Raw genomic sequence first — 26,161 nt, forward strand, 5'->3', positions numbered from 1 at the left:
TATAATTCATGGGCCTGCAGGATGGGCCAAGACACCTAATGTGGACAAATGACTTGGGTTGAGCCAGAGAAAAGAACTTGAGAGCAAGGCAGAATTGCAAAAATGGGATTTCAAGAGGGAGACGCGTCTCGCCTGGTAAGAAACTAGAATGTGGCAATACTTCTTCAACCATGCCTTTGTCGAAAAACGGTGTATGCCTTTATCCTGAATATATTCCGAATAAAGGCATACACCGTTTTTGGGCAACCAGGTAGGGGCTCGGTGCAAATCAACACTACATAGTGCTATCACTTCCCATCTAAACAAAGGGTCATCTACGAAAATTGTAAAGACTAGAAATTCTGGGTAGCATGGAGGTAAATCGTACCCACATTTTGTGGATTCCAGGATGAAAAATGGCAATCGGCACCCTGGCGAAGTCTATGGTGTATTCAAAAATAATGTAAGAAACAAAGCTACAGCACATAGGACACTTCCACTCAAGGACGTATATTTTCAAGAAAACCAAAGAACCTCAGGTCACAGGCATCCCAACGTTTCCTGCTGCTCTCTTTACAAAAGCCTCGACTAGGATACAATCTAAATTTCCTTGGACGGAAAACATGGATGGAGAATATGTGATTCTTATCTACAATGATATATTACAGAGCCAGGAAATCAATGAAATAACGCCACTTGCCGCCAAAGGAGTGTTCGTAGTTACAATCATTCTCAGTAAATTTAGTCACATAGAAAAAAGTGGTTTATCAAAGATATGAGGTACAGGTGGAATACAAAATTGCGTCCAATGCATGAAATGGCAGAGGAGAGAAAGCATCACACATTTAGCAAACACACTTATGCCTGTAGGAGCGCGAAGGTCACTTGAGGTGAGGAAAAACCAGGTGTTTTCAATGAGCACAGATACCATTCCATATAGACCAAAGAGGGAATGAGGACAACTTACTCTAAACCTCAAAGGACTGAACTCAGGCCACTTTACACAGCAGAAAAGATTATTGACAACTGGTCAGAATTTGAAAAACAATTTATCGATGTCTCTCTGGAAGAGAATCAAGTGGATGCACAGCAGCAAGCAACACAGCACAGAAAATCGGCTACACCCCGTGAGAAAAATAAACTGCAAAATAAAGGCAGTGAGTGACAGATAAATTCTTCGAGACTTCGTTCAGGGGCTGTCATTGAAGTTGTTTTGAGCATATATTAACACACAGAAGGATCGGACCTAAGGGAGGACACTCGTGGGTCTGAGTGTCTTCGTGAGCATGAGTCAGCCAATGCAGCCCTTGTCGAATAACACTGCCTTGCCCTGATTCCATGGACCCGAAATCTCCAAATGCAGACGACCCTTCCTACAGCGAACACATGCATGGGACAGCCACAGGATGCTACCCCATTGGAACGGCAAAAAACATGAAAAGCCACCTCATCTTCTCATATCCTGGTGCTCGGGTTCAAGCTTTCAGCCGCTTTTCTGAAAATATACCCAATTGGGGAAGTCAGCACTTTCAAAACACTCTTACTTATAACTTGGAATTGGTTCCATGGATGAACTACAATGGGGAAGAATAAGAGACGATGGCTTTATATTTGGACAGGCACATGGCGCTCTAATTTCCAATGCTGAACAAGAATTGACCCAAGTCTAAGCTTGCTCTCGGAAGGAGAATTGGGCTTGAAAATGTCCTGCTGCTTTGGGACCAGTTCCGAAAGTGGGAAGTTGAGCCGGGGATCTCAGGGAGCCTATAATTCATGGCCCTGCAGGATGGTAAAAGGCACGTAATGTGGAAAAATGACTTGGGTTGAACCAGAGAAAAGAACTTGAGAGCAAGGCAGAATTGAAAAACTGGGATTTCAAGAGGGAGAAGCGTCTCGCCTGGTAAGAACCTAGGATGTGGCAGTACTTCTTCAAACATGCCTTTGTCAAAAAAGGGTGTATGCCTTTATCCTGAATATATTCCGAATAAAGGCATACACCGTTTTTGGGCAACCAGGCAGGGGCTCGGTGCAAATCAACACTACATAATGCTATCACTTCCCATCAAAACAAAGGGTCATGTACGAAATGTGTAAAGACCAGAAATGCAGGGTAACGTGGAGGTAAATCGTACCCACATTTTGTGGATTGTGGGATGACCAATTGCAATCGGCACCCTGGCGAATTCTATGGTGTATTCGAAGATAAAGTAAGAAACAATGCTACAGCACATAGGACACTTCCATTCAAGGACGTATATTTTCAGGAAAACCAAAGAAACTCAGGTCACAGGCAACCCAACGTTTACTGCTGCTCTCTTTACAAAAGCCTCGACTAGGATACAATCTAAATTTCCTTGGACGGAAAACATGGATGGAGAATATGTGATTCTTATCTACAATGATATATTACAGAGCCAGGAAATCAATGAAATAACGTCACTTGGCGCCACCGGAGTGTTCTTAGTTACAATCATTCTCAGTGAATTTAGTCACATAGAAAAAAGTGGTTTATCAAAGATATGAGGTACAGGTGGAATATAAAATTGCGTCCCTTGAACGAAATGGCAGACGACAGAGAGAATTACACATTTAGCAAACACACTTATGCCTCTAGGAGCGCAAAGGTCACATGAGGTGAGGAAAAACCAGGTGTTTTCAATGAGCACAGATACCATTTCATATAGACCAAGGAGGGAATCAAGACAACTTACTCTAAACCTCAAAGGACTGAACTCAGCCCACTTTACACACCAGAAAAGATTATTGACAACTGGTCAGAATTTGAAAAACAATTTATCTATGTCTCTCTGGAAGAGAATCTAGTGGATGCACAGCAGCAAGCAACACAGCACGGAAAATCGGCTACACCCGGTGAGAAAAATAAACTGCAAAATAAAGGCAGTGAGTGACAGATAAATTTTTCGAGACTTCGTTCAGGGGCTGTGATTGGAGTTGTTTTCAGCATATATTCACACACAGAAAGATGGGACCTAAGGGAGGACAATCGTGGGTCTGAGTGTCTTCGTGAGCATGAGTCAGCAAATGCAGCCCTTGTAGAATAACACTGCCTTGCCCTGATTCCATTGACCCGAAATCTCAAAATGTAGACGACCCTTCTACAGCAAACACATGCATGGGTCAGCCACAGGATGCTACCACATTGGAACGTGAAAAAACATGAAAAGGCACCTCATCTTTTCATATCCTGGTGCTCGGGTTCAAGCTTCCAGCCACTTTCCTGAAAATATCCCCACTTGGGGAAGTCAGCACTTTCAAAACCTTCTTTCTTATAGCTTGGAATTGGTTCCATGGATGAACTACAACGGGGAAGAATAAGACACGATGCCTATATATTTGGACAGGCACATGGCGCTCTAATTTCCAATGCTGAACAAGAATTGACCCAAGTCTAAGCTTGCTCTCGGAAGGAGAATTGGGCTTGAAAATGTCCTGCTGCTTTGGGACCAGTTCCGAAAGTGGGAAGTTGAGCCGGGGATCTCAGGGAGCCTATAATTCATGGCCCTGCAGGATGGTAAAAGGCACGTAATGTGGAAAAATGACTTGGGTTGAACCAGAGAAAAGAACTTGAGAGCAAGGCAGAATTGAAAAACTGGGATTTCAAGAGGGAGAAGCGTCTCGCCTGGTAAGAACCTAGGATGTGGCAGTACTTCTTCAAACATGCCTTTGTCAAAAAAGGGTGTATGCCTTTATCCTGAATATATTCCGAATAAAGGCATACACCGTTTTTGGGCAACCAGGCAGGGGCTCGGTGCAAATCAACACTACATAATGCTATCACTTCCCATCAAAACAAAGGGTCATGTACGAAATGTGTAAAGACCAGAAATGCAGGGTAACGTGGAGGTAAATCGTACCCACATTTTGTGGATTGTGGGATGACCAATTGCAATCGGCACCCTGGCGAATTCTATGGTGTATTCGAAGATAAAGTAAGAAACAATGCTACAGCACATAGGACACTTCCATTCAAGGACGTATATTTTCAGGAAAACCAAAGAACCTCAGGTCACAGGCAACCCAACGTTTACTGCTGCTCTCTTTACAAAAGCCTCGACTAGGATACAATCTAAATTTCCTTGGATGGAAAACATGGATGAAGAATATGTGATTCTTATCTACAATGATATATTACAGAGCCAGGAAATGAATGAAATAACGTCACTTGGCGCCACCGGAGTGTTCTAAGTTACAATCATTCTCAGAGAATTTAGTCACATAGAAAAAAGGGGTTTATCACAGATATGAGGTACAGGTGGAATATAAAATTGCGTCCCTTGAACGAAATGGCAGACGACAGAGAGAATTACACATTTATCGAACACACTTATGCCTGTAGGAACGCAAAGGTCACATGAGGTGAGGAAAAACCAGGTGTTTTCAATGAGCACAGATACCATTCCATATAGACCAAGGAGGGAATCAAGACAACTTACTCTAAACCTCAAAAGACAGAACTCAGCCCACTTTACACACCAGAAAGATTATTGACAACTGGTCAGAATTTGAAAAACAATTTATCTATGTCTCTCTGGAAGAGAATCTAGTGGATGCACAGCAGCAAGCAACACAGCACGGAAAATCAGCTACACCCGGTGAGAAAAATAAACTGCAAAATAAAGGCAGTGAGTGACAGATAAATTCTTCGAGACTTCGTTCAGGGGCTGTGATTGGAGTTGTTTTCAGCATATATTAACACACAGAATGATGGGACCTAAGGGAGGACATTCGTAGGTCTGAGTGTCTTCGTGAGCATGAGTCAGCAAATGCAGCCCTTGTAGAATAACACTGCCTTGCCCTGATTCCATTGACCCGAATTCTCCAAATGTAGACGACCATTCTACAGGGAACACATGCATGGGTCAGCCACAGGATGCTACCCCATTGGAACGGGAAAAACATGAAAAGGCACCTCATCTTCTCATATCCTGGTGCTCGGGTTCAAGCTTCCAGCCACTTTCCTGAAAATATCCCCACTTGGGGAAGTCAGCACTTTCAAAACCTTCTTTCTTATAGCTTGGAATTGGTTCCATGGATGGACTACAACGGGGAAGAATAAGACACGATGCCTATATATTTGGACAGGCATATGGTGCTCTAATTTCAACTGCTGAACAAGAATTGACCCAAGTGTAAGCTTGCTCTCAGAAGGAGAATAGGGCTTGAAAATTTCCCACTGATTTGTGACCATTTCCAAAAGTGGGAAGTTGAGCAGGGGATCTCAGCGAGCCTATAATTCATGGGCCTGCAGGATGGTCAAAGACACCTAATGTGGACAAATGACTTGGGTTGAGCCAGAGAAAAGAACTTGAGAGCAAGGCAGAATTGCAAAAATGGGATTTCAAGAGGGAGACGCTTCTCGCCTGGTAAGAACCTAGAATGTGGCAGTACTTCTTCAACCATGCCTTTGTCGAAAAACGGTGTATGCCTTTATCCTGAATATATTCCGAATAAAGGCATACACCGTATTGGGGCAACCAGGCAGGGGCTCGGTGCAAATCAACACTACATAGTGCTATCACATCCCATCTAAACAAAGGGTCATCTACGAAAATTGTAAAGACTAGAAATTCAGGGTAGCATGGAGGTAAATCGTACCCACATTTTGTGGATTCCAGGATGAAAAATGGCAATCGGCACCCTGGCGAAGTCTATGGTGTATTCAAAAATAATGTAAGAAATAAAGCTAAAGCACATAGGACACTTCCACTCAAGGACGTATATTTTCAAGAAAACCAAAGAACCTCAGGTCACAGGCATCCCAACGATTCCTCCTGCTCTCTTTACAAAAGCCTCGACTAGGATACAATCTAAATTTCCTTGGACGGAAAACATGGATGGAGAATATGTGATTCTTATCTACAATGATATATTACAGAGCCAGGAAATCAATGAAATAACGCCACTTGCCGCCAAAGGAGTGTTCGTAGTTACAATCATTCTCAGTAAATTTAGTCACATAGAAAAAAGTGGTTTATCAAAGATATGAGGTACAGGTGGAATACAAAATATCGTCCAATGCATGAAATCGCAGAGGAGAGAAAGCATCACACATTTCGCAAACACACTTATGCCTGTAGGAGCGCGAAGGTCACTTGAGGTGAGGAAAAATCAGGTGTTTTCAATGAGTACAGATACCATTCCATATAGACCAAAGAGGGAATGAGGACAACTTACTCTAAACCTCAAAGGACTGAACTCAGCCCACTTTACACACGAGAAAAGATTATTTACAACTGGATAGAATTTGAAAAACAATTTATCGATGTCTCTCTGGAAGAGAATCTAGTGGATGCACAGCAGCAAGCAACACAGCACTGAAAATCGGCTACACCCCGTGAGAAAAATAAACTGCAAAATAAAGGCAGTGAGTGAGAGATAAATTCTTCGAGACTTCGTTCAGGGGCTGTCATTGAAGTTCTTTTGAGCATATATTAACACACAGAAGAATCAGACCTAAGGGAGGACACTCGTGGGTCTGAGTGTCTTCGTGAGCATGAGTCAGCAAATGCAGCCCTTGTAGAATAACACTGCCTTTTCCTGATTCCATGGACCCGACATCTCCAAATGCAGACGACCCTTCCTACAGCGAACACATGCATGGGACAGCCACAGGATGCTACCCCATTGGAACGGCAAAAAACATGAAAAGCCACCTCATCTTCTCATATCCTCGTGCTCGGGTTCAAGCTTTCAGCCGCTTTTCTGAAAATATACCCAATTGGGGAAGTCAGCACTTTCAAAACACTCTTACTTATAACTTGGAATTGGTTCCATGGATGAACTAAAACGGGGAAGAATAAGAGACGATGGCTATATATTTGGACAGGCACATGGCGCTCTAATTTCCAATGCTGAACAAGAATTGACCCAAGTCTAAGCTTGCTCTCAGAAGGAGAATTGAGCTTGAAAATTCCCTGCTGCTTTGGGACCAGTTCCGAAAGTGGGAAGTTGAGCCAGGGATCTCAGGGAGCCTATAATTCATGGCCCTGCAGGATGGTAAAAGGCACGTAATGTGGAAAAATGACTTGGGTTGAACCAGAGAAAAGAACTTGAGAGCAAGGCAGAATTGCAAAACTGGGATTTCAAGAGCGAGAAGCGTCTCGCCTGGTAAGAACCTAGGATGTGGCAGTACTTCTTCAAACATGCCTTTGTCGAAAAAGGGTGTATGCCTTTATCCTGAATATCTTTAGGATAAAGGCATACACCGTTTTTGGGCAACCAGGCAGGGGCTCGGTGCAAATCAACACTACATAATGCTATCACTTCCCATCAAAACAAAGGGTCATGTACGAAAAGTGTAAAGACCAGAAATGCAGGGTAACGTGGAGGTAAATCGTACCCACATTTTGTGGATTGTGGGATGACCAATTGCAATCGGCACCCTGGCGAATTCTATGGTGTATTCGAAGATAAAGTAAGAAACAATGCTACAGCACATAGGACACTTCCATTCAAGGACGTATATTTTCAGGAAAACCAAAGAACCTCAGGTGACAGGCAACCCAACGTTTACTGCTGCTCTCTTTACAAAAGCCTCGACTAGGATACAATATAAATTTCCTTGGACGGAATACATGGATGGAGAATATGTGATTCTTATCTACAATGATATATTACAGAGCCAGGAAATCAATGAAATAACGTCACTTGGCGCCACCGGAGTGTTCTTAGTTACAATCATTCTCAGTGAATTTAGTCACATAGAAAAAAGTGGTTTATCAAAGATATGAGGTACAGGTGGAATATAAAATTGCGTCCCTTGAACGAAATGGCAGACGACAGAGAGAATTACACATTTAGCAAACACACTTATGCCTGTAGGAGCGCAAAGGTCACATGAGGTGAGGAAAAACCAGGTGTTTTCAATGAGCACAGATACCATTCCATATAGAACAAGGAGGGAATCAAGACAACTTACTCTAAACCTCAAAGGACTGAACTCAGCCCACTTTACACACCAGAAAAGATTATTGACAACTGGTCAGAATTTGAAAAACAATTTATCTATGTCTCTCTGGAAGAGAATCTAGTGGATGCACAGCAGCAAGCAACACAGCACGGAAAATCGGCTACACCCGGTGAGAAAAATAAACTGCAAAATAAAGGCAGTGAGTGACAGATAAATTCTTCGAGACTTCGTTCAGGGGCTGTGATTGGAGTTGTTTTCAGCATATATTCACACACAGAAAGATGGGACCTAAGGGAGGACAATCGTGGGTCTGAGTGTCTTCGTGAGCATGAGTCAGCAAATGCAGCCCTTGTAGAATAACACTGCATAGCCCTGATTCCATTGACCCGAAATCTCCTAATGTAGACGACCTTTCTACAGTGAACACATGCATGGGTCAGCCACAGGATGCTACCCCATTGGAACGGGAAAAAACATGAAAAAGCACCTCATCTTCTCAAATCCTGGTGCTCGGGTTCAAGCTTCCAGCCACTTTCCTGAAAATATCCCCACTTGGGGAAGTCAGCACTTTCAAAACCTTCTTTCTTATAGCTTAGAATTGGTTCCATGGATGAACTACAACGGGGAAGAATAAGACACGATGCCTATATATTTGGACAGGCATATGGTGCTCTAATTTCAACTGCTGAACAAGAATTGACCCAAGTCTAAGCTTGCTCTCAGAAGGAGAATAGGGCTTGAAAATTTCCCGCTGATTTGTGACCAGTTCCGAAAGTGGGAAGTTGAGCAGGGGATCTCAGCGATCCTATAATTCATGGGCCTGCAGGATGGTCAAAGACACCTAATGTGGACAAATGACTTGGGTTGAGCCAGAGAAAAGAACTTGAGAGCAAGGCAGAATTGCAAAAATGGGATTTCAAGAGGTAGATGCGTCTCGCCTGGTAAGAACCTAGAATGTGGCAGTACTTCTTCAACCATGCCTTTGTCGAAAAACGGTGTATGCCTTTATCCTGAATATATTCCGAATAAAGGCATACACCGTTTTTGGGCAACCAGGCAGGGGCTCGGTGCAAATCAACACTACATAGTGCTATCACTTCCCATCTAAACAAAGGGTCATCTACGAAAAGTGTAAAGACTAGAAATTCAGGGTAGCATGGAGGTAAATCGTACCCACATTTTGTGGATTCCAGGATGAACAATGGCAATCGGTACCCTGGCGAAGTCTATGGTGTATTCAAAAATAATGTAAGAGACAAAGCTACAGCACATAGGACACTTCCACACAAGGACGTATATTTTCAAGAAAACCAAAGAACCTCAGGTCACAGGCAACCCAACGTTTACTGCTGCTCTCTTTACAAAAGCCTCGACTAGGATACAACCTAAATTTCCTTGGACGGAAAACATGGATGAAGAATATGTGATTCTTATCTACAATGATATATTACAGAGCCAGGAAATCAATGAAATAACGTCACTTCCCGCCACCGGAGTGTTCTTAGTTACAATCATTCTCAGTGAATTTAGTCACATAGAAAAAAGTGGTTTATCAAAGATATGAGGTACAGGTGGAATATAAAATTGCGTCCCTTGAACGAAATGGCAGACGACAGAGAGAATTACACATTTAGCCAACACACTTATGCCTGTAGGAGCGCAAAGGTCACATGAGGTGAGGAAAAACCAGGTGTTTTCAATGAGCACAGATACCATTCCATATAGACCAAGAAGGGAATGAGGACAACTTTCTCTAAACCTCAAAGGACTGAACTCAGCCCACTTTACACACCAGAAAAGATTATTGACAACTGGTCAGAATTTGAAAAACAATTTATCTATGTCTCTCTGGAAGAGAATCTAGTGGATGCACAGCAGCAAGCAACACAGCACGGAAAATCGGCTACACCCGGTGAGAAAAATAAACTGCAAAATAAAGGCAGTGAGTGACAGATAAATTCTTCGAGACTTCGTTCAGGGGCTGTGATTGGAGTTGTTTTCAGCATATATTAACACACAGAAAGATGGGACCTAAGGGAGGACAATCGTGGGTCTGAGTGTCTTCGTGAGCATGAGTCAGCAAATGCAGCCCTTGTAGAATAACACTGCCTTGCCCTGATTCCATTGACCCGAAATCTCCAAATGTAGACGACCCTTCTACAGCGAACACATGCATGGGTCAGCCACAGGATGCTACCCCATTGGAAAGGGAAAAAACATGAAAAGGCACCTCATCTTCTCATATCCTGGTGCTCGGGTTCAAGCTTCCAGCCACGTTCCTGAAAATATCCCCACTTGGGGAAGTCAGCACTTTCAAAACCTTCTTTCTTATAGCTTGGAATTGGTTCCATGGATGAACTACAACGGGGAAGAATAAGACACGATGCCTATATATTTGGACAGGCATATGGTGCTCTAATTTCAACTGCTGAACAAGAATTGACCCAAGTCTAAGCTTGCTCTCAGAAGGAGAATAGGGCTTGAAAATTTCCCGCTGATTTGTGACCAGTTCCAAAAGTGGGAAGTTGAGCAGGGGATCTCAGCGAGCCTATAATTCATGGGCCTGCAGGATGGGCCAAGACACCTAATGTGGACAAATGACTTGGGTTGAGCCAGAGAAAAGAACTTGAGAGCAAGGCAGAATTGCAAAAATGGGATTTCAAGAGGGAGACGCGTCTCGCCTGGTAAGAAACTAGAATGTGGCAATACTTCTTCAACCATGCCTTTGTCGAAAAACGGTGTATGCCTTTATCCTGAATATATTCCGAATAAAGGCATACACCGTTTTTGGGCAACCAGGTAGGGGCTCGGTGCAAATCAACACTACATAGTGCTATCACTTCCCATCTAAACAAAGGGTCATCTACGAAAATTGTAAAGACTAGAAATTCTGGGTAGCATGGAGGTAAATCGTACCCACATTTTGTGGATTCCAGGATGAAAAATGGCAATCGGCACCCTGGCGAAGTCTATGGTGTATTCAAAAATAATGTAAGAAACAAAGCTACAGCACATAGGACACTTCCACTCAAGGACGTATATTTTCAAGAAAACCAAAGAACCTCAGGTCACAGGCATCCCAACGTTTCCTGCTGCTCTCTTTACAAAAGCCTCGACTAGGATACAATCTAAATTTCCTTGGACGGAAAACATGGATGGAGAATATGTGATTCTTATCTACAATGATATATTACAGAGCCAGGAAATCAATGAAATAACGCCACTTGCCGCCAAAGGAGTGTTCGTAGTTACAATCATTCTCAGTAAATTTAGTCACATAGAAAAAAGTGGTTTATCAAAGATATGAGGTACAGGTGGAATACAAAATTGCGTCCAATGCATGAAACGGCAGAGGAGAGAAAGCATCACACATTTAGCAAACACACTTATGCCTGTAGGAGCGCGAAGGTCACTTGAGGTGAGGAAAAACCAGGTGTTTTCAATGAGCACAGATACCATTCCATATAGACCAAAGAGGGAATGAGGACAACTTACTCTAAACCTCAAAGGACTGAACTCAGCCCACTTTACACAGCAGAAAAGATTATTGACAACTGGTCAGAATTTGAAAAACAATTTATCGATGTCTCTCTGGAAGAGAATCAAGTGGATGCACAGCAGCAAGCAACACAGCACAGAAAATCGGCTACACCCCGTGAGAAAAATAAACTGCAAAATAAAGGCAGTGAGTGACAGATAAATTCTTCGAGACTTCGTTCAGGGGCTGTCATTGAAGTTGTTTTGAGCATATATTAACACACAGAAGGATCGGACCTAAGGGAGGACACTCGTGGGTCTGAGTGTCTTCGTGAGCATGAGTCAGCCAATGCAGCCCTTGTCGAATAACACTGCCTTGCCCTGATTCCATGGACCCGAAATCTCCAAATGCAGACGACCCTTCCTACAGCGAACACATGCATGGGACAGCCACAGGATGCTACCCCATTGGAACGGCAAAAAACATGAAAAGCCACCTCATCTTCTCATATCCTGGTGCTCGGGTTCAAGCTTTCAGCCGCTTTTCTGAAAATATACCCAATTGGGGAAGTCAGCACTTTCAAAACACTCTTACTTATAACTTGGAATTGGTTCCATGGATGAACTACAATGGGGAAGAATAAGAGACGATGGCTATATATTTGGACAGGCACATGGCGCTCTAATTTCCAATGCTGAACAAGAATTGACCCAAGTCTAAGCTTGCTCTCGGAAGGAGAATTGGGCTTGAAAATGTCCTGCTGCTTTGGGACCAGTTCCGAAAGTGGGAAGTTGAGCCGGGGATCTCAGGGAGCCTATAATTCATGGCCCTGCAGGATGGTAAAAGGCACGTAATGTGGAAAAATGACTTGGGTTGAACCAGAGAAAAGAACTTGAGAGCAAGGCAGAATTGCAAAACTGGGATTTCAAGAGGGAGAAGCGTCTCGCCTGGTAAGAACCTAGGATGTGGCAGTACTTCTTCAAACATGCCTTTGTCAAAAAAGGGTGTATGCCTTTATCCTGAATATATTCCGAATAAAGGCATACACCGTTTTTGGGCAACCAGGCAGGGGCTCGGTGCAAATCAACACTACATAATGCTATCACTTCCCATCAAAACAAAGGGTCATGTACGAAAAGTGTAAAGACCAGAAATGCAGGGTAACGTGGAGGTAAATCGTACCCACATTTTGTGGATTGTGGGATGACCAATTGCAATCGGCACCCTGGCGAATTCTATGGTGTATTCGAAGATAAAGTAAGAAACAATGCTACAGCACATAGGACACTTCCATTCAAGGACACATATTTTCAGGAAAACCAAAGAACCTCAGGTCACAGGCAACCCAACGTTTACTGCTGCTCTCTTTACAAAAGCCTCGACTAGGATACAATCTAAATTTCCTTGGATGGAAAACATGGATGAAGAATATGTGATTCTTATCTACAATGATATATTACAGAGCCAGGAAATGAATGAAATAACGTCACTTGGCGCCACCGGAGTGTTCTAAGTTACAATCATTCTCAGTGAATTTAGTCACATAGAAAAAAGGGGTTTATCACAGATATGAGGTACAGGTGGAATATAAAATTGCGTCCCTTGAACGAAATGGCAGACGACAGAGAGAATTACACATTTATCGAACACACTTATGCCTGTAGGAACGCAAAGGTCACATGAGGTGAGGAAAAACCAGGTGTTTTCAATGAGCACAGATACTATTCCATATAGACCAAGGAGGGAATCAAGACAACTTACTCTAAACCTCAAAAGACAGAACTCAGCCCACTTTACACACCAGAAAAGATTATTGACAACTGGTCAGAATTTGAAAAACAATTTATCTATGTCTCTCTGGAAGAGAATCTAGTGGATGCACAGCAGCAAGCAACACAGCACGGAAAATCAGCTACACCCGGTGAGAAAAATAAACTGCAAAATAAAGGCAGTGAGTGACAGATAAATTCTTCGAGACTTCGTTCAGGGGCTGTGATTGGAGTTGTTTTCAGCATATATTAACACACAGAATGATGGGACCTAAGGGAGGACTATCGTAGGTCTGAGTGTCTTCGTGAGCATGAGTCAGCAAATGCAGCCCTTGTAGAATAACACTGCCTTGCCCTGATTCCATTGACCCGAATTCTCCAAATGTAGACGACCATTCTACAGCGAACACATGCATGGGTCAGCCACAGGATGCTACCCCATTGGAACGGGAAAAACATGAAAAGGCACCTCATCTTCTCATATCCTGGTGCTCGGGTTCAAGCTTCCAGCCACTTTCCTGAAAATATCCCCACTTGGGGAAGTCAGCACTTTCAAAACCTTCTTTCTTATAGCTTGGAATTGGTTCCATGGATGGACTACAACGGGGAAGAATAAGACACGATGCCTATATATTTGGACAGGCATATGGTGCTCTAATTTCAACTGCTGAACAAGAATTGACCCAAGTCTAAGCTTGCTCTCAGAAGGAGAATAGGGCTTGAAAATTTCCCACTGATTTGTGACCATTTCCAAAAGTGGGAAGTTGAGCAGGGGATCTCAGCGAGCCTATAATTCATGGGCCTGCAGGATGGTCAAAGACACCTAATGTGGACAAATGACTTGGGTTGAGCCAGAGAAAAGAACTTGAGAGCAAGGCAGAATTGCAAAAATGGGATTTCAAGAGGGAGACGCTTCTCGCCTGGTAAGAACCTAGAATGTGGCAGTACTTCTTCAACCATGCCTTTGTCGAAAAACGGTGTATGCCTTTCTCCTGAATATATTCCGAATAAAGGCATACACCGTTTTTGGGCAACCAGGCAGGGGCTCGGTGAAAATCAACACTACATAGTGCTATCACATCCCATCTAAACAAAGGGTCATCTACGAAAATTGTAAAGACTAGAAATTCAGGGTAGCATGGAGGTAAATCGTACCCACATTTTGTGGATTCCAGGATGAACTATGGCAATCGGTACCCTGGCGAAGTCTATGGTGTATTCAAAAATAATGTAAGACCCAAAGCTACAGCACATAGGACACTTCCACTCAAGGACGTATATTTTCAAGAAAACCAAAGAACCTCAGGTCACAGGCAACCCAACGTTTACTGCTGCTCTCTTTACAAAAGCCTCGACTAGGATACAATCAAAATTTCCTTGGATGGAAAACATGGATGGAGAATATGTGATTCTTATCTACAATGATATATTACTGAGCCAGGAAATCAATGAAATAACGTCACTTGCCGCCAAAGGAGTGTTCGTAGTTAAAATCATTCTCAGTAAATTTAGTCACATAGAAAAAAGTGGTTAATCAAAGATATGAGGTACAGGTGGAATACAAAATTGCGTCCCATGAATGAAATGGCAGACGAGAGAAAGCATCACACATTTAGCAAACACACTTATGCCTGTAGGAGCGCGAAGGTCACTTGAGGTGAGGAAAAACCATGTGTTTTCAATGAGCACAGATACCATTCCATATAGACCAAAGAGGGCATCAAGACAACTTACTCTAAACCTCAAAGGACTGAACTCAGCCCACTTTACACACCAGAAAAGATTATTGACAACTGCTTAGAATTTGAAAAACAATTTATCGATGTCTCTCTGGAAGAGAATCAAGTGGATGCACAGCAGCAAGCAACACAGCACTCAAAATCGGCTACACCCCGTGAGAAAAATAAACTGCAAAATAAAGGCAGTGAGTGAGAGATAAATTCTTCGAGACTTCGTTCAGGGGCTGTCATTGAAGTTGTTTTGAGCATATATTAACACACAGAAGGATCGGACCTAAGGGAGGACACTCGTGGGTCTGAGTGTCTTCGTGAGCATGAGTCAGCAAATGCAGCCCTTGTCGAATAACACTGCCTTTTCCTGATTCCATGGACCCGAAATCTCCAAATGCAGACGACCCTTCCTACAGCGAACACATGCATGGGACAGCCACAGGATGCTACCACATTGGAACGGCAAAAAAACATGAAAAGCCACCTCATCTTCTCATATCCTGGTGCTCGGGTTCAAGCTTTCAACCGCTTTTCTGAAAATATACCCAATCGGGGAAGTCAGCACTTTCAAAACACCCTTACTTATAACTTGGAATTGGTTCCATGGATGAACTACAATGGGGAAGAATAAGAGACGATGGCTATATATTTGGACAGGCACATGGCGCTCTACTTTCCAATGCTGAACAAGAATTGACCCAAGTCTAAGCTTGCTCTCGGAAGGAGAATTGGGCTTGAAAATTTCCTGCTGCTTTGGGACCAGTTCCGAAAGTGGGAAGTTGAGCAGGGGATCTCAGCGAGCCTATAATTCATGGGCCTGCAGGATGGTCAAAGACACCTAATGTGGACAAATGACTTGGGTTGAGCCAGAGAAAAGAACTTGAGAGCAAGGCAGAATTGCAAAAATGGGATTTCAAGAGGGAGAAGCGTCTCGCCTCGTAAGAACCTAGAATGTGGCAGTACTTCTTCAACCATGCCTTTGTCGAAAAACGGTGTATGCCTTTATCCTGAATATATTCCGAATAAAGGCATACACCGTTTTTGGGCAACCAGGCAGGGGCTCGGTGCAAATCAACACTAAATAGTGCTATCACTTCCCATCTAAACAAAGTATCATCTAGGAAAAGTGTGAAGACTAGAAATTCAGGGTAGCATGGAGGTAAATCATACCCTCATTTTGTGGATTCCAGGATGAAAAATGGCAATCGGCACCCTGGCGAAGTCTATGGTGTATTCAAAAATAATGTAAGAAACAAAGCTACAGCACATAGGACACTTCCACTCAAGGATGTATATTTTCAAGAAAATCAAAGAACCTCAGGTCATAGGCAACCCAACGTTTACTGCTGCTCTCTTTACAAAAGCCTCGATTAGGATACAATCTAAATTTCCTTGGACGGAAAACATGGATGGAGAATATGTGATTCTTATCTACAATGATATATTACTGAGCCAATAAATCAATGAAGTAACGTCACTTGCCGCCAAAGGAGTGTTCGTAGTTACAATCATTCTCAGTAAATTTAGTCACATAGAAAAAAGTGGTTTATCAAAGATATGAGGTACTGGTGGAATACAAAATTGCGTCCCATGAATGAAATGGCAGACGAGAGAAAGCATCACACATTTAGCAAACACACTTATGCCTGTAGGAGCGCGAAGGTCACTTGAGGTGAGGAAAAACCAGGTGTTTTCAATGAGCACAGATACCGTTCCATATAGACCAAAGAGGGAATCAAGACAACTTACTCTAAACCTCAAAGGACTGAACTCAGCCCACTTTACACACCAGAAAAGATTATTGACAACTGGTCAGAATTTGAAAAACAATTTATCAATGTCTCTCAGGAAGAGAATCAAGTGGATGCACAGCAGCAAGCAACACAGCACTGAAAATCGGCTACACCCCGTGAGAAAAATAAACTGCAAAATAAAGGCAGTGAGTGAGAGATAAATTCTTCGAGACTTCGTTCAGGGGCTGTCATTGAAGTTCTTTTGAGCATATATTAACACACAGAAGGATGGGACCTAAGGGAGGACAATCGTGGGTCTGAGCGTCTTCGTGAGCATGAGTCAGCAAATGCAGCCCTTGTAGAATAACACTGCCTTGCCCTGATTCCATGGACCCGAAATCTCCAAATGTAGACGACCTTTCTACAGTGAACACATGCATGGGTCAGCCACAGGATGCTACCCCATTGGAACGGGAAAAAACATGAAAAAGCACCTCATCTTCTCATATCCTGGTGCTCGGGTTCAAGCTTCCAGCAACTTTCCTGAAAATATCCCCACTTGGGGAAGTCAGCACTTTCAAAACCTTCTTTCTTATAGCTTAGAATTGGTTCCATGGATGAACTACAACGGGGAAGAATAAGACACGATGCCTATATATTTGGACAGGCATATGGTGCTCTAATTTCAACTGCTGAACAAGAATTGACCCAAGTCTAAGCTTGCTCTCAGAAGGAGAATAGGGCTTGAAAATTTCCCGCTGATTTGTGACCAGTTCCAAAAGTGGGAAGTTGAGCAGGGGATCTCAGCGAGCATATAAATCATGGGCCTGCAGGATGGGCCAAGACACCTAATGTGGACAAATGACTTGGGTTGAGCCAGAGAAAAGAACTTGAGAGCAAGGCAGAATTGCAAAAATGGGATTTCAAGAGGTAGATGCGTCTCGCCTGGTAAGAACCTAGAATGTGGCAGTACTTCTTCAACCATGCCTTTGTCGAAAAACGGTGTATGCCTTTATCCTGAATATATTCCGAATAAAGGCATACACCGTTTTTGGGCAACCAAGCAGGGGCTCGGTGCAAATCAACACTACATAGTGCTATCACTTCCCATCTAAACAAAGGGTCATCTACGAAAAGTGTAAAGACTAGAAATTCAGGGTAGCATGGAGGTAAATCGTACCCACATTTTGTGGATTCCAGGATGAACAATGGCAATCGGTACCCTGGCGAAGTCTATGGTGTATTCAAAAATAATGTAAGAAACAAAGCTACAGCACATAGGACACTTCCACTCAAGGACGTATATTTTCAAGAAAACCAAAGAACCTCAGGTCACAGGCAACCCAACGTTTTCTGCTGCTCTCTTTACAAAAGCCTCGACTAGGATACAATCTAAATTTCCTTGGACGGAAAACATGGATGGAGAATATGTGATTCTTATCTACAATGATATATTACTGAACCAGGAAATCAATGAAATAACGTCACTTGCCGCCAAAGGGGTGTTCGTAGTTACAATCATTCTCAGTAAATTTAGTCACATAGAAAAAAGTGGTTTATCAAAGATATGAGGTACAGGTGGAATACAAAATTGCGTCCCATGAATGAAATGCCAGATGAGAGAAAGCATCACACATTTAGCAAACACAGTTATGCCTGTAGGAGCGCGAAGGTCACTTGAGGTGAGGAAAAAACAGGTGTTTTCAATGAGCACAGATACCATTCCTTATAGACAAAGGAGGGAATCAAGACAACTTACTCTAAACCTCAAAGGACTGAACTCAGCCCACTTTACACACCAGAAAAGATTATTTACAACTGGTTAGAATTTGAAAAACAATTTATCGATGTCTCTCTGGAAGAGAATCAAGTGGATGCACAGCAGCAAGCAACACAGCACTGAAAATCGGCTACACCCCGTGAGAAAAATAAACTGCAAAATAAAGGCAGTGAGTGAGAGATAAATTCTTCGAGACTTCGTTCAGGGGTTGTCATTGAAGTTGTTTTGAGCATATATTAACACACAGAAGGATCGGACCTAAGGGAGGACACTCGTGGGTCTGAGTGTCTTCGTGAGCATGAGTCAGCAAATGCAGCCCTTGTCGAATAACACTGCCTTTTCCTGATTCCATGGACCCGAAATCTCCAAATGCAGACGACCCTTCCTACAGCGAACACATGCATGGGACAGCCACAGGATGCTACCCCATTGGAACGGCAAAAAACATGAAAAGCCACCTCATCTTCTCATATCCTGGTGCTCGGGTTCAAGCTTTCAGCTGCTTTTCTGAAAATATACCCAATTGGGGAAGTCAGCACTTTCAAAACACTCTTACTTATAACTTGGAATTGGTTCCATGGATGAACTACAACGGGGAAGAATAAGAGACGATGGCTATATATTTGGACAGGCACATGGCGCTCTAATTTCCAATTCTGAACAAGAATTGACCCAAGTCTAAGCTTGCTCTCAGAAGGAGAATTGGGCTTGAAAATTTCCTGCTGCTTTGGGACCTGTTCCGAAAGTGGGAAGTTGAGCCGGGGATCTCAGGGAGCCTATAATTCATGGCCCTGCAGGATGGTAAAAGGCACGTAATGTGGAAAAATGACTTGGGTTGAACCAGAGAAAAGAACTTGAGAGCAAGGCAGAATTGCAAAACTGGGATTTCAAGAGGGAGAAGCGTCTCGCCTGGTAAGAACCTAGGATGTGGCAGTACTTCTTCAAACATGCCTTTGTCGAAAAAGGGTGTATGTCTTTATCCTGAATATCTTTAGGATAAAGGCATACACCGTTTTTGGGGAACCAGGCAGGGGCTCGGTGCAAATCAACACTACATAATGCTATCACTTCCCATCAAAACAAAGGGTCATGTACGAAAAGTGTAAAGACCAGAAATGCAGGGTAACGTGGAGGTAAATCGTACCCACATTTTGTGGATTGTGGGATGAACAATGGCAATCGGCACCCTGGCGAATTCTATGGTGTATTCGAAGATAAAGTAAGAAACAATGCTACAGCACATAGGACACTTCCACTCAAGGACGTATATTTTCAAGGAAACCAAAGAACCTCAGGTCACAGGCAACCCAAAGTTTACTGCTGCTCTCTTTACAAAAGCCTCGACGAGGATACAATATAAATTTCCTTGGACAGAAACATGGATGAAGAATATGTGATTCTTATCTACAATGATATATTACAGAGCCAGGAAATCAATGAAATAACATCACTTGCGCCACCGGAGTGTTCTTAGTTACAATCATTCTCAGTGAATTTAGTCACATAGAAAAAAGTGGTTTATCAAAGATATGAGGTACAGGTGGAATATAAAATTGCGTCCCTTGAACGAAATGGCAGACGACAGAGAGAATTACACATTTAGCAAACACACTTATGCCTGTAGGAGCGCAAAGGTCACATGAGGTGAGGAAAAACCAGGTGTTTTCAATGAGCACAGATACCATTCCATATAGACCAAGGAGGGAATCAAGACAACTTACTCTAAACCTCAAAGGAGTGAACTCAGCCCACTTTACACACCAGAAAAGATCATTGACAACTGGTCAGAATTTGAAAAACTATTTATCTATGTCTCTCTGGAAGAGAATCTAGTGGATGCACAGCAGCAAGCAACACAGCACGGAAAATCGGCTACACCCGGTGAGAAAAATAAACTGCAAAATAAAGGCAGTGAGTGACAGATAAATTTTTCGAGACTTCGTTCAGGGGCTGTGATTGGAGTTGTTTTCAGCATATATTAACACACAGAAAGATGGGACCTAAGGGAGGACAATCGTGGGTCTGAGTGTCTTCGTGAGCATGAGTCAGCAAATGCAGCCCTTGTAGAATAACACTGCCTTGCCCAGATTCCATTGACCCGATATCTCCAAATGTAGACGACCCTTCTACAGCGAACACATGCATGGGTCAGCCACAGGATGCTACCCCATTGGAACGGGAAAAAACATGAAAAGGCACCTCATCTTCTCATATCCTGGTGCTCGGGTTCAAGCTTCCAGCCACGTTCCTGAAAATATCCCCACTTGGGGAAGTCAGCACTTTCAAAACCTTCTTTCTTATAGCTTGGAATTGGTTCCATGGATGAACTACAACGGGGAAGAATAAGACACGATGCCTATATATTTGGACAGGCATATGGTGCTCTAATTTCAACTGCTGAACAAGAATTGACCCAAGTCTAAGCTTGCTCTCAGAAGGAGAATAGGGCTTGAAAATTTCCCGCTGCTTTGTGACAAGTTCCAAAAGTGGGAAGTTGAGCAGGGGATCTCAGCGAGCCTATAATTCATGGGCCTGCAGGATGGGCCAAGACACCTAATGTGGACAAATGACTTGGGTTGAGCCAGAGAAAAGAACTTGAGAGCAAGGCAGAATTGCAAAAATGGGATTTCAAGAGGGAGACGCGTCTCGCCTGGTAAGAAACTAGAATGTGGCAATACTTCTTCAACCATGCCTTTGTCGAAAAATGGTGTATGCCTTTATCCTGAATATATTCCGAATAAAGGCATACACCGTTTTTGGGCAACCAGGTAGGGGCTCGGTGCAAATCAACACTACATAGTGCTATCACTTCCCATCTAAACAAAGGGTCATCTACGAAAATTGTAAAGACTAGAAATTCAGGGTAGCATGGAGGTAAATCGTACCCACATTTTGTGGATTCCAGGATGAAAAATGGCAATCGGCACCCTGGCGAAGTCTATGGTGTATTCAGAAATAATGTAAGAAACAAAGCTACAGCACATAGGACACTTCCACTCAAGGACGTATATTTTCAAGAAAACCAAAGAACCTCAAGTCACAGGCATCCCAACGTTTTCTGCTGCTCTCTTTACAAAAGCCTCGACTAGGATACAACCTAAATTTCCTTGGACGGAAAACATGGATGGAGAATATGTGATTCTTATCTACAATGATATATTACTGAGCCAGGAAATCAATGAAATAACGTCACTTGCCGCCAAAGGGGTGTTCGTAGTTACAATCATTCTCAGTAAATTTAGTCACATAGAAAAAAGTGGTTTATCAAAGATATGAGGTACAGGTGGAATACAAAATTGCGTCCCATGAATGAAATGGCAGACGAGAGAAAGCATCACACATTTAGCAAACACAGTTATGCCTGTAGGAGCGCGAAGGTCACTTGAGGTGAGGAAAAAACAGGTGTTTTGAATGAGCACAGATACCATTCCATATAGACCAAGGAGGGAATCAAGACAACTTACTCTAAACCTCAAAGGACTGAACTCAGCCCACTTTACACACCAGAAAAGATTATTTACAACTGGTTAGAATTTGAAAAACAATTTATCGATGTCTCTCTGGAAGAGAATCAAGTGGATGCACAGCAGCAAGCAACACAGCACTGAAAATCGGCTACACCCCGTGAGAAAAATAAACTGCAAAATAAAGGCAGTGAGTGAGAGATAAATTCTTCGAGACTTCGTTCAGGGGTTGTCATTGAAGTTGTTTTGAGCATATATTAACACACAGAAGGATCGGACCTAAGGGAGGACACTCGTGGGTCTGAGTGTCTTCGTGAGCATGAGTCAGCAAATGCAGCCCTTGTCGAATAACACTGCCTTTTCCTGATTCCATGGACCCGAAATCTCCAAATGCAGACGACCCTTCCTACAGCGAACACATTCATGGGACAGCCACAGGATGCTACCCCATTGGAACGGCAAAAAAACATGAAAAGCCACCTCATCTTCTCATACCCTGGTGCTCGCGTTCAAGCTTTCAGCCGCTTTTCTGAAAATATACCCAATTGGGGAAGTCAGCACTTTCAAAACACACTTACTTATAACTTGGAATTGGTTCCATGGATGAACTACAATGGGGAAGAATAAGAGACGATGGCTATATATTTGGACAGGCACATGGCGCTCTAATTTCCAATGCTGAACAAGAATTGACCCAAGTCTAAGCTTGCTCTCAGAAGGAGAATTGGGCTTGAAAATGTCCTGCTGCTTTGGGACCAGTTCCGAAAGTGGGAAGTTGAGCCGGGGATCTCAGGGTGCCTATAATTCATGGCCCTCCAGGACGGTAAAAGGCACGTAATGTGGAAAAATGACTTGGGTTGAACCAGAGAAAAGAACTTGAGAGCAAGGCAGAATTGCAAAACTGGGATTTCAAGAGGGAGAAGCGTCTCGCCTGGTAAGAACCAAGGATGTGGCAGTACTTCTTCAAACATGCCTTTGTCGAAAAAGGGTGTATGCCTTTATCCTGAATATATTCCGAATAAAGGCATACACCGTTTTTGGGCAACCAGGCAGGGGCTCGGTTCAAATCAACACTACATAGTGCTATCACTTCCCATCTAAACAAAGGGTCATCTACGAAAAGTGTAAAGACTAGAAATTCAGGGTAGCATGGAGGTAAATCGTACCCACATTTTGTGGATTCCAGGATGAACAATGGTAATCGGCACCCTGGCAAAGTCTATGGTGTATTCAAAAATAATGTAAGAAACAAAGCTACAGCACATAGGACACTTCCACTCAAGGACGTATATTTTCAAGAAAACCAAAGAACCTCAGGTCACAGGCAACCCAACGTTTTCTGCTGCTCTCTTTACAAAAGCCTCGACTAGGATACAATCTAAATTTCCTTGGACAGAAAACATGGATGGAGAATATGTGATTCTTATCTACAATGATATATTACTGAGCCAGGAAATCAATGAAATAACGTCACTTGCCGCCAAAGGAGTGTTCGTAGTTACAATCATTCTCAGTAAATTTAGTCACATAGAAAAAAGTGGTTTATCAAAGATATGAGGTACAGGTGGAATACAAAATTGCGTCCCATGAATGAAATGGCAGACGAGAGAAAGCATCACACATTTAGCAAACACACTTATGCCTGTAGGAGCGCGAAGGTCACTTGAGGTGAGGAAAAACCAGGTGTTTTCAATGAGCACAGATACCGTTCCATATAGACCAAAGAGGGCATCAAGACAACTTACTCTAAACCTCAAAGGACTGAACTCAGCCCACTTTACACACCAGAAAAGATTATTTACAACTGGTTAGAATTTGAAAAACAATTTATCGATGTCTCTCTGGAAGAGAATCAAGTGGATGCACAGCAGCAAGCAACACAGCACTCAAAATCGGCTACACCCCGTGAGAAAAATAAACTGCAAAATAAAGGCAGTGAGTGAGAGATAAATTCTTCGAGACTTCGTTCAGGGGCTGTCATTGAAGTTGTTTTGAGCATATATTAACACACAGAAGGATCGGACCTAAGGGAGGACACTCGTGGGTCTGAGTGTCTTCGTGAGCATGAGTCAGCAAATGCAGCCCTTGTCGAATAACACTGCCTTTTCCTGATTCCATGGACCCGAAATCTCCAAATGCAGACGACCCTTCCTACAGCGAACACATGCATGGGACAGCCACAGGATGCTACCACATTGGAACGGCAAAAAAACATGAAAAGCCACCTCATCTTCTCATATCCTGGTGCTCGGGTTCAAGCTTTCAACCGCTTTTCTGAAAATATAACCAATCGGGGAAGTCAGCACTTTCAAAACACTCTTACTTATAACTTGGAATTGGTTCCATGGATGAACTACAATGGGGAAGAATAAGAGACGATGGCTATATATTTGGACAGGCACATGGCGCTCTAATTTCCAATGCTGAACAAGAATTGACCCAAGTCTAAGCTTGCTCTCGGAAGGAGAATTGGGCTTGAAAGTTTCCTGCTGCTTTGGGACCAGTTCCGAAAGTGGGAAGTTTAGCTGGGCATCTCAGGGAGCCTATAATTCATGGCCCTGCAGGATGGTAAAAGGCACGTAATGTGGAAAAATGACTTGGGTTGAACCAGAGAAAAGAACTTGAGAGCAAGGCAGAATTGCAAAACTGGGATTTCAAGAGGGAGAAGCGTCTCGCCTGGTAAGAACCTAGGATGTGGCAGTACTTCTTCAAACATGCCTTTGTCGAAAAAGGGTGTATGCCTTTATCCTGAATATCTTTAGGATAAAGGCATACACCGTTTTTGGGCAACCAGGCAGGGGCTCGGTGCAAATCAACACTACATAATGCTATCACTTCCCATCAAAACAAAGGGTCATGTACGAAAAGTGTAAAGACCAGAAATGCAGGGTAACGTGGAGGTAAATCGTACCCACATTTTGTGGATTGTGGGATGAACAATGGCAATCGGCACCCTGGCGAATTCTATGGTGTATTCGAAGATAAAGTAAGAAACAATGCTACAGCACATAGGACACTTCCACTCAAGGACATATATTTTCAAGGAAACCAAAGAACCTCAGGTCACAGGCAACCCAACGTTTACTGCTGCTCTCTTTACAAAAGCCTCGACGAGGATACAATCTAAATTTCCTTGGACAGAAACATGGATGAAGAATATGTGATTCTTATCTACAATGATATATTACAGAGCCAGGAAATCAATGAAATAACGTCACTTGCGCCACCGGAGTGTTCTTAGTTACAATCATTCTCAGTGAATTTAGTCACATAGAAAAAAGTGGTTTATCAAAGATATGAGGTACAGGTGGAATACATAATTGTGTCCCATGAATGAAATGGCAGACGAGAGAAAGCATCACACATTTAGCAAACACAGTTATGCCTGTAGGAGCGCGAAGGTCACTTGAGGTGAGGAAAAAACAGGTGTTTTGAATGAGCACAGATACCATTCCATATAGACCAAGGAGGGAATCAAGACAACTTACTCTAAACCTCAAAGGACTGAACTCAGCCCACTTTACACACCAGAAAAGATTATTTACAACTGGTTAGAATTTGAAAAACAATTTATCGATGTCTCTCTGGAAGAGAATCAAGTGGATGCACAGCAGCAAGCAACACAGCACTGAAAATCGGCTACACCCCGTGAGAAAAATAAACTGCAAAATAAAGGCAGTGAGTGAGAGATAAATTCTTCGAGACTTCGTTCAGGGGCTGTCATTGAAGTTGTTTTGAGCATATATTAACACACAGAAGGATCGGACCTAAGGGAGGACACTCGTGGGTCTGAGTGTCTTCGTGAGCATGAGTCAGCAAATGCAGCCCTTGTCGAATAACACTGCCTTTTCCTGATTCCATGGACCCGAAATCTCCAAATGCAGACGACCCTGCCTACAGCGAACACATTCATGGGACAGCCACAGGATGCTACCCCATTGGAACGGCAAAAAAACATGAAAAGCCACCTCATCTTCTCATACCCTGGTGCTCGGGTTCAAGCTTTCAGCCGCTTTTCTGAAAATATACCCAATTGGGGAAGTCAGCACTTTCAAAACACACTTACTTATAACTTGGAATTGGTTCCATGGATGAACTACAATGGGGAAGAATAAGAGACGATGGCTATATATTTGGACAGGCACATGGCGCTCTAATTTCCAATGCTGAACAAGAATTGACCCAAGTCTAAGCTTGCTCTCGGAAGGAGAATTGGGCTTGAAAATGTCCTGCTGCTTTGGGACCAGTTCTGAAAGTGGGAAGTTGAGCCGGGGATCTCAGGGAGCCTATAATTCATG

The sequence above is a fragment of the Kogia breviceps genome, chromosome 20 (assembly GCF_026419965.1).
Source record: "Kogia breviceps isolate mKogBre1 chromosome 20, mKogBre1 haplotype 1, whole genome shotgun sequence".
Taxonomy (NCBI): Eukaryota; Metazoa; Chordata; class Mammalia; order Artiodactyla; family Physeteridae; genus Kogia; species Kogia breviceps.